Here is a 14,321-nt window from a genome sequence, read left to right as displayed (position 1 = left end):
CACCAGATCACAGCAATTCAGTCCCATCTTCAGCTCTACTTCTCATGCTAGTTCTCTTGCTATTTCTACCACATGAACAGTTACTTCCTCTACTAAAGTCTAGAACCCCTCAGGTCATCCATGAAGGTTGGAGTCAACTTCTTCCAAACTCCAGTTCATGTTGATATATTTACCTCTTCCCGTGAATCATTAATGTTCTTAATGGCACCTAGATTGGTGAATCCTCTCCAGAAGGTTTTCATATTTTTATATATTTTGTTCTGATATTTAATATTTTTTTAAATTTTTTATCTGAGTATAGTTGACATATGATGTTACATTAATTTTAGATGTGCAAGGGGATCCCTGGGTGGCTCAGTGGTTTAGCGCCTGCCTTCGGCCCAGGGTGTGATCCTGGAGTCCTGGGATCGAGTCCCATGTCAGGCTCCCTGTGTGGAGCCTGCTTCTCCCTCTGCCTGTGTCTCTGCCTCTCTCTCTGTGTCTATCATGAATAAATAAATAAAATCTTTTAAAAAATTTTTAGATGTGCAGCACAGTGCACTATTCTATATCTTTATAGAATGCTCACCACAAGTATAGTTATATCACATATCATTGACTATATTCCCTGTATTGTGCTTTTTATTCCCATGACTTATTTATTCCATAATTGGAAGCCTGTATCTCCTACTCCCCTCAACCATCACCTCACACCTGTCAGAATGGCTAAAATCAAAAAGACAAAAAAAATAACAAGAATGTGGAGAAAAAGGGACACTCACGCACGGTTGGTGGGAATGTAAATTAGTGCAGCCACTGACTGTGGAAAACAGAATGGAAGAATTCCTCTAAAACTTAAAAATAGAAATACCATATGATCCAATAAGTATAGAAGGTTTTCAATTTACTTTGCCCAGATCCATCAGAGGAATCGCTATCTATGGAAGCTCTAGCCTTACAGAATGCATTTCTTGAATAATAAGACTTGAAAGTCCAAATAACTCCTTGATCCATGGGCTGCAGAATAAATGTTGTGTTAGCAGGCATGAAAACAACATTAATCTTGTTGTACATCTCCATCAAAGCTCTTGGGTGAGCAAGTGCATTGTCAATGAGCAGTAATATTTTAAAAGGAATCTTTTTCCTGAGCAGTGGATCTCAACAGTGGACTTAAAATATTCAGTAAACCATGTTGTAAACAGATATACCGTCACCCAGGATTTGTTGTTTGATTTCCAGAGCATGGGCAGAGTCAGTTTAGCATCACTCTTAAGAGCCCCAGGATTTTTAGAATGGTAAGTAAACATTGGCTTTAATAAAAAGCCATCAGCTGCATTAGTTCCTAACAAAGAGAGTCAGCCTGTCCTTTGAAGCTTTGAAGCCAGACACTGACTTGTCTCTAGCTGTAAAAGCTGCGATAGCAACTTCTTCCATCTTCTTCATCTACACTGAATATCTGTTGTTTAGCGTGGCCACCTTTAAGAATTCTCTTAACTAGATCTTCTCAATGACTTCTTGCAGCTTCTACATCAGCACTTGTCACTTCACCCTGGACTTTGATGTCATGGAGATGGCTTCTCTCCTTAAACCTCATGAACCAATCTCTGCTAGCTTCAGACTTTTCTTCTGAAGCTTCCTCACCTCTCTCAGCCTGCGTAGGACCGAAGAAAGTTAGGGCCTGGATGGGACTTTGGCTTAACGGAAGGTTGTGGCTGGTTTATCTTCATTCCAGACCACTAGAACTTTCTCTATATCAGCAATAAGGCTGTTTCCTTTTCTTCTCATTCATGTGTTCACTGGAGCAGCACTTTTAATTTCCTCCAAGACCTTTTCCTTCACATTCACAACTTGGCTAACCATCACAAGAGCTCTAGCTTTTGACTGTTCTCGGCTTTTGACATTCTTTTCTCTGAGCTTAATCATTTCTAGCTTTTGATTTAAGGTGAGAGATATGTGACTCTTCCTTTCATTTAAACACTTAGAGGTCATTGTAGGGTTATTAACTGGCCTATTTTCAGTATTGTTGTGTCCTAGGGAACAGACCCAAGAGGAGAGAGATATGAGGAACAGCCAATTGGTGGAGCAGTCAGAAGACAAACACTTTTCTCAAGTTCACTGACTTACATGGGCATGTTTCCTGGTGCCCCAAAATACTTAGAATAGTAACACTAAAGATCACTAGTCACAAATCACCATATCAAATATAATAATAATGAACAATTTTGACCTATTGCAAGAATTGCCAAAATGTGACTCAGAGGGCACCTGGGTGGCTCAGTGGTTGAGCGTCTGCCTTCAGCTCAGGTCATAATCCAGGGGTTCTAGGATTGAGTCCTGTATTAGGCTCCCTACACAGAGCCTGCTTCTCCTTCTGTCTACATCTCTGCCTCTCTCTGTGTGTCTCTCATGAATAAATAAATAAATCTTTTAAAAAAATGTGACACAGAGATATGAAGCCAACAAATGTTGTTGGAAAAATGATGCCAGTAGACTTCTTTGACACGGAGTTGCTAAAAACTTTCAATTTGTAAAAAATGCAATATCTCCAAAGCACAATAAAATGAAATGTGCCTCTGTGTGTATACGCATATACATATGCACATTTATTATATATAGATACATTTATTTGTATTGTTCCAATACATATAAAGAAAGATATAGACATAGAGCATAATCTTTCTCCCTCCATTTATGTGTGCATCTGTGTGTCTGAACAAAATTTTATATAGAATGATAGAGACAGAATGGAAGAGAAAAGCAGGCAGACAGACAGACAAAGACAGAACACAAAATTAGTTGCCTACAAGTTGTCAATAGCCCTTCTGTTCATTAAAATAACCCAGATTTTGTTGGAGAAAGCAATATGTCCACCTAAAAGGGAAAAAAACAACAGTATTTGTAGCATTACTTGCAAACAGGAATGGCTATATATCTAGCTGTTGACTAACAAAATATAAGCAGTACAATGGCATGGAGCATCCGGGGAACCACATTAAAAGTAGGGCTGATGATCTTAAAAGCCATCTATGAAAAGTGCACAGCAAATATCATTCTCAATGGGGAAGCACTGGGATCCTTTCCCCTAAGATCAGAAACATGACAGGGATGTCCACTCTCACCACTATTATTCAACATAGTATTAGAAATCCTAGCCTCAGCAATCAGACAACAAAAAGAAATAAAAGGCATTCAAATTGGCAAAGAAGAAGTCAAACTCTCCCTCTTCGTAGATGACATGATACTGTGCATAGAAAATCCAAAAGCCTCCACCCCAAGATTGCTAGAACTCATACAGCAACTTGGCAGTGTGGCAGGATACAAAATCAATGCCCAGAAGTCAGTGGCATTTCTATACACTAACAATGAGACTGAAGAAAGAGAAATTAAGGAGTCAATCCCATTTATAATTGCACCCAAAAGCATAAGATACCTAGGAATAAACCTAACCAAAGAGGTAAAGGATCTATACCCTAAAAACTACAGAACACTTCTGAAAGAAATTGAGGAAGACACAAAGAGATGGAAAAATATTCCATGCTCATGGATTGGAAGAATTAATATTGTGAAAATGTCGATATTACCCAAGGCAATTTACACATTTAATGCAATCCCTATCAAAATACCATGGGCTTTCTTCAGAGAGTTGGAACAAATCATCTTAAGATTTGTGTGGAATCAGAAAAGACCCCAAATAGCCAGGAGAATATTAAAAAAGAAAACCATAGCTGGGGGCATCACAATGCCAGATTTCAGGTTGTACTACAAAGCTGTGGTCATCAAGACAGTGTGGTACTGGCACAAAAACAGACACATAGATCAATGGAACAGAATAGAGAACCCAGAAGTGGACCCTGAACTTTATGGTCAACTAATATTCGATAAAGGAGGAAAGACTATCCATTGGAAGAAAGACAGTCTCTTCAATAAATGGTGCTGGGAAAATTGGACATCCACATGCAGAAGAATGAAACTAGACCATTCTCTTACACCATACACAAAGATAAACTCAAAATGGATGAGAGACCTAATTGTGAGACAAGATTTCATCAAAATCCTAGAGGAGAACACAGGCAACACCCTTTTTGAACTTGGCCACAGTAACTTCTTGCAAGATACATCTATGAAAGCAAGGGAGAAGATATTTGCAAATGACATATCAGATAAAGGGCTAGTATCCAAGATCTATAAAGAACTTATTAAACTCAACAGCAAAGAAACAAACAATCCAATCATGAAATGGGCAAAAGGCATGAACAGAAATCTCACCAAAGAAGACATACACATGGCCAACAGGCACATGAGAAAATGCTCTGCATCACTGGCCATCAGGGAAATACAAATCAAAACCACAATGAGATACCACCTCACACCAGTGAGAATGGGGAAAATTAACAAGACAGGAAGGAAACATCAAATGTTGGAGAGGATGTGGAGAAAGGGGAACCCTCTTGCACCGTTGGTGGGAATGTGAACTGGTGCAGCCACTCTGGAAAACCGTGTGGAGGTTCCTCAAAGAATTAAAAATAGATCTGCCCTACGACCCAGCAATTGCACTGCTGGGGATTTACCCCAAAGATACAGATGCAGTGAAACGGCAGGACACCTGTACCCCAATGTTTATAGCAGCAACGTCCACAGTAGCCAAACTGTGGAAGGAGCCTCAGTGTCCATCGAAAGATGAATGGATAAAGAAGATGTGGTCTATGTATACAATGGAATATTACTCAGCCAGTAGAAACGACAAATACCCACCATTTGCTTCGATGTGGATGGACCTGGAGGGTATTATGCTGAGTGAAATAAGTCAATCGGAAAAGAACAAACATCATATGGTCTCATTCATTTGGGGAATATAAAAATTAGTGAAAGGGAATAAAGGGAAAGGAGTGAAAATATCAGTGAGGGTGACAAAACATGAGAGACACCTAACTCTGGGAAATGAACAAGGGGGTGGTGGAAGGGGAGGTGGGTGGGGGGTTGGGGTGACTGGATGATGGGCACTGAGGGGGGCACTTGGTGGGATGATCACTGGGTGTTATGCTATATGTTGGCAAATTGAGCTCCAATAAAAAAAATTTTTTTAAATAAAAAATAAATGTTTTGCAAGAATGCAAAGCACTTCACTACACACACACACACACACACACACACACACACGATGGGCTGCGCAGGTGGCTTAGCAGTTTAGCACCGCCTTCCGCCTAGGGTGTGATCCTGAAGACCCGGGATCGAGTCCCTCGTCAGGCTCCCTGCATGGAGCCTGCTTCTCCCCCTGCCTGTTTCTTTCTCTCTCTCTCTCTCTCTCTCTCTCTAATAAATAAATTTAAAAATCTTAAAAAAAAAAAAAAAAAACTAGGGCTGATTAGGTTGGAAAGTCCATATGCTCTTTGCCTTTCCCCTTCTGCCTGTCTGCACACTGATGCCTTACTTGAAAAGGATCAGCCAGCTCATGATTTTGAAGCGACAGATCCATGCTAAGATGGCTCGGTGGAAAGGTAGGAGGAGGCTGGGTCTTTGTTTTTATCAAGATTTGCCAAATCATGTTAGGATTACCTGCCTTCAGGGACACCTGGGTGGCTCAGTGGTTGAACGTCTGTCTCTGGTTCAGGTTGTGATCCCAGGATCCTGGGATCGAGTCCCATATCAGCTCCCTGCATGGAGCCTGCTTCTCCCTCTGCCAGTGTCTTTGCATCTCTCTGTGTGTCTCTCATGAATAAATAAATAAAATCTTTATAAAAAAAGGATTACGTGCCTTTATAGTTCTTATATAGGAGCAAAATCAAACTCTTAATTTTTTTAAAGCCACTGTTTGGGAGCTTCTGTTCTTAGCAGTACAATATAATTTCTAACTGATGCAAGAGGAACATTGATCCTTACCCTCCAGGCATTTATAGTTTTACTGACAAAACAAGATAGGTATTCATGTTTGACCTGATTAAACAAGAACACAGATATGTGTATGATCGAGTGCTTCACAAATAGTGCATGCTGCAAATGCTACAGGAGTTTGACAAACAGAAAGAAGAGTGTACATTGGAGTTCTTGAAAAACATCATATGGAAAAGGCCTGAGCTGGTCCTGATATGCACAGAAATTATTAATTAATAATAGATACTTGGGGAGTGAGTCCCATGTTGGTAATTGCCTATAGGATGGTTCCATGGAACATCCCAATCAATCCCAGATATAATCTGTCTAAAAATTGAAGTTATCATTTTCCTTCATCCAGAGATTAGTGGTGTTATCAATTATCCAGCCTTCTAGGGTAGAAATTATGGGATTATCTTTAACCATAATCAATGTTCAATGCCACCTTGTCCCATCCTTCCCTCCTTCAAAATGTCTCTTGAGTTGGTTTCTCTCTATCCATTTCCACCATCACCAACTGGAGTTGTCCTGTAACTCCCTCTCACAAGAGTCCCTTACGAATCTTCCCTCCTGACAGCCTGTCCCCTGCTATAGTCATCTTGTAAATAACTGCCAGAAAAATCTTCCTAAATTACTATTCAATCACATTACCCCACCCCCATCTCATACTTCAAAACCCAAATTCCTCTGCTGAGCTTACAAGAACTTTCATATTATTGCTGCCAATCCCATCTCCCTTATTTCCACACAGGAACCTGGAACCAGTGCTGGAGTCCTCTGCCCTTACTTGCTCAAAGGACCTACTCATTCATCCCTAGCCCCCCACTCACTTAAAATGTCCACTGTTTTCCTATTTGGTTATCTAAACATTATTCATCCTTAAGATTTAGCAAACTAACCTCTTCCTCAAAGGTTATTCAATCAACATTGATCTCTTTCTGGACCCCCAGCCCCTTTACAGTTTATATCACAAAACATATTATTTCTAATTGCTCGTGTCATTCAGGTTTGCCAGCCAGGGAGATTGTAAAAGAGGGTAAGATCTGTGGAAAGTTGCCATCAACGCTTAGGGTTGAGGGGGCTTGGTAATGTATCCTTAGTGTTGCCCCTCTGCCAGAGCAAATCCAATTCTACACTTTTCCAAAGGCTAAATATTCAACAAATATCTATTCAATTAATAATTTATAAAACTTTTTTTGATACTGTGTTAGGCCACTAAAAACTTGTTAATCATTTGATGATAATTACTGATTAAGGTTTGCAATGAGGACACCATGAACATATGCTTTACGGGGATTAACCATTATTGTCGTTCATATCTATGAATGTTGACTCTGCCATGGGAGTTTTAGATCTACTAAGCTAATATAGTTTACATTAATTTAAAAAACTAAAATAAGTTCCCTTGTTATGTAGAATTTATTATGGTTTAATGACCACTGATTATAGTTTGGTTAATCCCCTTTCATAGATAAATTTACCTTGAATTGCTAGACAATTAAGTATACCATTGTTCAAAAGGCAGTAATTATTTCTAGCTGAAAATTGAGAGGTATGGAACTGAACCAGCTGTACCCATCCAAAATTCCTAATGAATTCTGAAAACCCATATCATTCTTTTTCATTTACCAGATCCACTTGATATTGTTGTAGTTCTTCCCTTTTGATTCAAAAGAAACAATTTCATTAGTAAACACAAAGAGAGTACCTATTTAAAGGTGAATTTGAGCAAAGAGAATTATATCCTTAAAGAAGCAATTCATTATCTTCTTATAAATAATTGACACCTTTGTTAATTTCTCAAAAACAAGAAAGCTAAACACTCAGTCAATAAATACATATCCTTGAAAATGTATTGTTACTAAATCAACTACATTACTTTGTTTTAACAGGTCATATGATACATCAGAAAAAAATTCTAGATAATGTGTTTTTAAAATTTTCCTTTTATCTTGACATCACTAAATGGGAGTATTCACCATTAAGTTCTTTAATGACAATATCCTTTCTCTTACAAATGGCTTTGAAGTCTTCTACCGCCTATTGCAAGTATGTGGATACTTCCCCAGCAAGGGTGGGCAGGAAGCCAATACAAGCCACCAGGTGCCAATATTACACCTGACAAATTAAGCCACACGACTGGAAAAGGGTGGGTCCATCCTCCTGTTAGAGGTTCATTTCCTCTAATTTTCCCATGAACAGGAAGTCATTGGAATGGGGAAAAAAGCTCTCCTTAAAGACCCAGATGGCCAAAGGTCTGAACTTGTTAACTCCTTGCTAACAAACAACTTGAAAGCAAGTTCAAACTAATCACAAGACTTTATTTACATTGACTTGTTCAACAGTGCTGATGGCCTGGGTTCCAGGGTATTGTGATTTAGTTAACACTCTGGATGTTCCTGGGGCAGATGGGGAGTGTCCTTGGATGTCACATAGGATAATCACAGCTGACAGAGGACGCAGTTCTACCTCAGTCCTTGCACAAAACCCAAGAACCTAAAGATTAAAGGAGTCCTGACCAGATCCTAACCCCAGCCATGGGTTAGGGCCAGAACCCTCTTTCAATGACCCAATTCAACAGGACTGATTTGAAGAATTTAATCAGAGCTGACTGAAATGCCATAAAATACTGCTCTGTATTAATAAAATACTCAATTCAATTACACCCCTGAACTAATGACTTGTAACTGTCTCTTAAGGATCAGTTATTCAGCCTGATGAGTGTTAAATAAAGCATAATAAAAGGAACGTTTTCCAGCCGAAAAGTAATCCAAAGATTACAGATGTATGCTTACTCTCATTGTAGTGCTATTCCAAAAGATAGCTACTATATAAGATAATGTTGGGTATTTGTAATGCATAAATAATTAATTATTAACATAAATTCTACTTAAATTTGTTTTTTAAGAAGTTTTATGAAAGTGACATAATATAATGTACAATTTTCTACAACTTGCTTCTTTAACCTACCAACATATTACTGACATCTCTCCTTCATGGCCTATATGGTATATTCATTCATTTTAACTGATATAGCAAATCAGGTCCCTTAGTTTTTTGCCAATCTGAAAGGTTAAAAAAAAAAAGACAGCTCATGTCCTTTTATTGTACTTTTTTTTTTTTACAACTAATGAGGTTGAACATATTTTTCAGCCATTTGCTAGCCACTTGCAATTTCGCCTGAGAATTGCTTATTTTATCTTTTGCCATTTTCAAGTATGTTATTTATTTTTCTCATTAACTTGGGAGCACTCTTTAAATAATGGACTGTAACACCCTTTATTCTGTAATGTATGATTCAAGTGTTTTTTCCCAATCTGTCATTTCTCTTTTAACTTTATTGCTTTTTTTTTTTATAAAGTCAACTCTGTGAGGTTTTCTTTAATGACTCCTGGGTTTCTCATCTTGTTTACAAAGAATGTCTGACCCAAGATGATTTTTTTTAAGAAAAAAGGTTCATTCATATTTTCTTCCAATACTTGTATAGATTTGATTTTTATGTTTAGAGCTTTATTCCATCTGGAATTTACTTTTGTGTATGGTAGGAGTCCAGATGGAGAGCCAGTTGTCCCAACACCATTTATTGAGCAGTCCGCTCTTCAGCCACTGATTCAAAATCCCTCCATATTATCTGTTAAACTCTCCTATATTCTTAGGATTGTAATCTTTTTGACTATTTGATTTCTCTATCATGACACTGGTGCATGGACTATATCACAATTGTATACTGCTTAAGATGAATAGTTCCTTCTGACCACCACTACACAGCAAGTCCTCACTCATTTAAATTTTTTGTTTGTTTTTCATAGCTATTGTCATGCGTTGCTCTTTCAGATGAACTTTAGAATAGACTGTTCAAGTTCCATTACTGGAATTGCACTGCAATTTATTTTTTTAAAAAACTGAATCAAATTTTACATCTTAAATTCATCTGATTTAAAGCACAAAATTTGGGAATCCTTGGGTGGCTCAGCGGTTTGGTGCCTGCCTTCGGCCTGGGGCACAATCCTGGGGTCCTGGGATTGGGTCCCGCATGGGGCTCCCTGCGTGGAGCCTGCTTCTCCCTCCACCTGTGTCTCTGCCTTTCTCTCAGTGTCTCTCATGAATACATAAATAAAATCTTAAAAAAAAATAAAGCACAAAATTTCATAAAATAAACCTTTACAACAGTTTTGAAAATTAAACTATTATAATGAGTAGGATATTTTGTTATTATTCTTTTTATATCAAGAATTTCAGGGGAAAATGGAAATACTTCCTTTGACTGGCCGCTCAGCCAACCAAACAGTAGCCATTCTCTACTAAGATACCACAGTAAATGTTCTAAGCACACAGAGATGATATGTGGCATGGTCCCTGTCCTTGGAAATGCATAACCTAGTTAACCAGATAAGACATATATCCATATATATAGGGCATATTGATTTGCACAATATACATATTGATATAAGTTAGTTTATGTTAAGAATCAAATGAATTACTATAGAAAATAAGATTACCAAGAGTTCAAAGGCAAGAGAGTCACAGTAGGGAAAGCCTAGAGGCTTGCTCACTCTCTCATCTTATGGAAGAGAACATTAAGGCCCACTCAGGTTAAATTATCAAGCTAACTAGTAACAGAAAACATCAGGTTTGCTGATTCCCATTCCAGTGACCTTCCCACTGCATCAAGCTTTGACACATTTCTTTGTTGACCATTTTAGAATGATCTAGAAATCTGTATCAGTGAAGCAGCAGAGTCTTTTAGAAAACTCACATTTATAACTGTGTCAATACCCACAAACTAGTTTCCCCAAATCAGTTAAAAATGAAAAGGTTACATTCATACAACTTTATTACAGGAATGTCTTTTGATATATATGACATCAAATAACAGATATTAATGATATTTCACTTTTCAACCAGTGGTTTTGACATTAGAATACATAGCCTGTGACTAGGTAATAAAATGCAAGGAATTTGGGTTTTTTGCCCCTTTAGGCACAATTCATCCCCTTGTCATATTTTAAAGCCCTCAGGTAACAAACCCTAAGATCCACAGGAATCTTTACACCCGTGGAGAAGAGATTTCTAAAACTCAACATCAAATCCACTTTTGATTTTCCCTTGAGTTTGTTTCTGTCAATGTTAGGCAGGTAACACATTTCAGCTTTTAAGCCATGAAGTGATCTTTTTTTTTTTAGAAAAAAAATTGCATTCACAGCTTTAATCTTATATTTCCATGCATATTGAGTTAAATGTTTTAAAACTATCAATTCTGTCAAAACCTAGCAAAGGGAAAACAGGACACCATGCAATCTTAATGTCCAAACTGACTAGTGATTATCAGAAATTAAATGTGCAGGAATTCCAAATCTTTTTTGATCTGAGATGTCTAGATAACTTTTGTTTTTCCATAATTGTATGAGGTTTCTACATAGTATTTAAGAATCAATTATATTGCAATTGATGTAATTAACTCTAATAATCCATTAAAAGTCAGTAGGAGGGCTATTCAAGTCAATAGAAAAGAAGGAGTATATTATGAAGGTGTTATTAACCTATACAGAATTTTACTAGACATTTTCTTTTCTTACATAATAAATACACAGTGGTTAGGAAGGCTGTCATTATAATTTAATGTGAACAATAGCCCATCACTTCTTTTCCTATGCAACCCTTAACTAATTCCATGTACCATGCACAAGTAAAATGAAACCTCTTTTAATCAGGGTACAGTCATATCAATCATCTATTACTCCATGATTAAATTAGAGGTCCTTCCGCAGCTAAGTGGGAGAGAATTGGGTGCTAGCAGAAGTTTCAGACCCACCTTTTCTTTTAGTTGACAAGTCTCCATTTCTGAAGGCTGTCTGTATGTTGTAACTAATCAGAGAGTAAACAGCCATCCAGAAAGTTTTGTTTAGAATATTCTAGCAACCATTAAATCATCATTGAAGCATGACTACATGCTCTCTAGAACTTTGGAGCATTCGGGACATTTTGAATTAAATGAGATGAGACCTACTCCCCTTCATGACATTCTATATATCCACACCACTTCCTCATTGTCTTGGTTGGCCCTAGCTGTGAACCTCACAGATATTTCAAAGAGCCAACCTCTACAGCCAGTAGAGCTGGCCTGATCATCCCTGGGACTCCAGGTCACAGAGCAACTCCTAGGGTCTCAGCCTGAGTCCCATCCCTTCTCCATCCCTGGTTAAATGAAGTCAGGAGAATATAGTTTAATCACAGGTGAACAACTAGATGTCCTTCTCTCGAAGAACCCTCATCCTTCACTAGGTCTCAATTCTGCTTTTCCAATTTGATACTGACCAAAAATGTTATACTGTAACATCTGCATGAAAGGACACTTCCTTATTAGTCTTAGCCACTTATCCTACCATAGACTTCATTAGGAATACACAGTGTTAGCTCCTCCTGACTTCATACATGTATCACAATAGCTGTCCCCAGCTATGCAGACAGTAAGTATTATCAGGAATAACACTTCCCACACCAAGAACAGCAACACTCACAAAGGTATAGAGCCACAGGGGTTATGGGGGGAAAAGCATGGTACCTGGAATCACAAAACTTGGGATGAACACAGGCTTTGCCGGGAACTTATCATGTGATCCAAAGACTCTCATTCCTGTCTCCTCATCTGAAAAGTGAATGGGAAACGGATCCAAATCAGAGGGCTGTTGTTAAATTAGCCCCATCACATTAGTATTAAATTAGACCAATGTGTGAAAAAAGCCTTGTGAATCAGAAAACATCATACAAATCTTGAGACTGTGCATATAGCGTTGTTCTATTACCAAGAGGGGTCCGAGCTAAGGAAAAAAGGGTAAAACAATAATCCTCAAACTTCGGTGCACATGAGATTCATCTTGAGACTTATTTCAAAGTACACATGCCTATTTCCCTGGTGATTTGGATTTGAACTATAGGCCGAGAGAGCCTGGAATAAGCACTTGGCTGAAAATGGCTTCCCATTCATTCATCAGATACTTTAAACCCTAGGAAGTCTTAGAGGACACAAATAATGACAAGATAGAGCTTAATGTTGGGCGACTGCAGATCTACATGTAGAAAGAAGACAACCATCCAGAAATAGATAAAATAGAAGGCTCTGTGTGTCAAAGCAGAAAAGGCAGCAAGTAGGTAAGACCTCTTTTGAGTTTCTCCCTGGAGCCCTGACATACATAAATCTGTATTCCCTGGAAGGAAATTCTGGTTCACTCTGACCCCTCAAGCAAGCACTGCTGGTGCCCCGAGTTCCCTTTTGCACGAACCTTACCTCCAGGCCCCAGAGTCAATGTGAGCCATCGAGTCTCAGCCAGGAATCAAGAAGAGAATGTGGGTCCCATCCCCTCTCCTGGAAAAGCCAGGCCTCACCGTGAAGTGGCATCTCTTACTCAAAGGGTTCATCTCAGAGATGGAACAAAGAACCCTTTTCATTCTGGAGAGCTCCTGTTTTATGTGGTACAGGCAAAGATTGAACAAATCCACCAGAGGCATGGGCAGCCACAGTGACTAGAATGAGACTTCCCCCTCTGAAGGTTTCACTTTGAATCTCCTCCCTAAGGCCAGTCCCGGAGAGAGAATTTGGACACAGCAAAGCAGTGGCTTCAAAGTCACAGCAACTTTCTACATGCCTGGGAGGAGATGGAGAATGTCACCTTCCTTTTTTCTGAAACTCCCATCGTCACTTTGTATAGGTCGCAAGAACACAGAGAAAAGAGACCTGGTCCCGGAGTCAGGAGACCTGGGTTGTCGTCCTGCCCCTGTCAGTGATGAGCTAGGGAACCATCTCCCTTTCTTTGGCCCCATCCCTTTTCCAAAGAGAAAAAATTCAGGATCCTGACATCAACATGAGCTACTTCACAGGGTTAATGTGAGGGCTAGATGAAAAACTACTTTGAAAAGTAAAAAGTGCCGCCGAGCTGTAAGAAATTAATAGTAAAGCCCCCAAGTGAAATTTTTGACCTCTGATTTACCCAATTTGGTAATGAATATTGTCTCCCAATTCACTCAAGTTCTCTCTGCCGCTCGGCTTTGAAAGTATAGGCCGGTGCTCTGATTAAGTCACCACCAGCGATTCCTTTGCAGAGACAGACTTGCAAGACTAGGTGTCGGGGCCTATTGAATTCGCTCCGACTCTCTCTCGACTCCAGCAGGTGTGCCCCCCACTCTCTCCGGGCCTACAGAAGCTGGAAGGGCTCCCGCTCCGCACAGTGCTCTCTCCCACCCCACTACACAGACCCGGAGGTCCCCAAGAACATCTGACCCCTGTCGCATTCATGTGACACCTTTGTTCAGTGCTACATTCACTTGAGAGGGGAAAAAAATACCTCAACCGGGAAATAAATCTTTTACTGCCATTTCATCCTCCCCTCACGTGGCGCTGGAATATCGCTTTAAAGAACATTCTCGTGGCCTTTCCAGTTCTTTCCCTTTAGGTCTGCAAACAGGAGTCACCGTCCAAG

At 39.2% G+C, this 14,321-nt stretch overlaps 1 protein-coding gene across 5 annotated transcripts in view; it reads right to left on the bottom strand.

Annotated features, from left to right (window-relative positions):
- LOC112921781 (uncharacterized) overlaps window positions 1–14,321 on the bottom strand; it is a 201,441-nt gene that overhangs the window by 152,375 nt on the left and 34,745 nt on the right. For 4 of the 5 annotated variants that reach the window (XR_011996381.1, XR_011996378.1, XR_011996379.1 and 1 more), the window contains one exon: window positions 12,410–12,493. The exons of the other annotated variant lie outside the window; for it this stretch is intronic. The gene's annotated coding sequence lies outside the window, so the exon portion shown is untranslated. The remainder of the gene's footprint in view (window positions 1–12,409; window positions 12,494–14,321) is intronic. 5 annotated transcript variants of the gene reach the window in all.

This window comes from Vulpes vulpes, chromosome 13, assembly GCF_048418805.1.
Source record: "Vulpes vulpes isolate BD-2025 chromosome 13, VulVul3, whole genome shotgun sequence".
Taxonomy (NCBI): domain Eukaryota; kingdom Metazoa; phylum Chordata; class Mammalia; order Carnivora; family Canidae; genus Vulpes; species Vulpes vulpes.
Note: the sequence above shows the minus strand (reverse complement) of the source record. Positions and strands in the feature narration are given on the sequence as shown.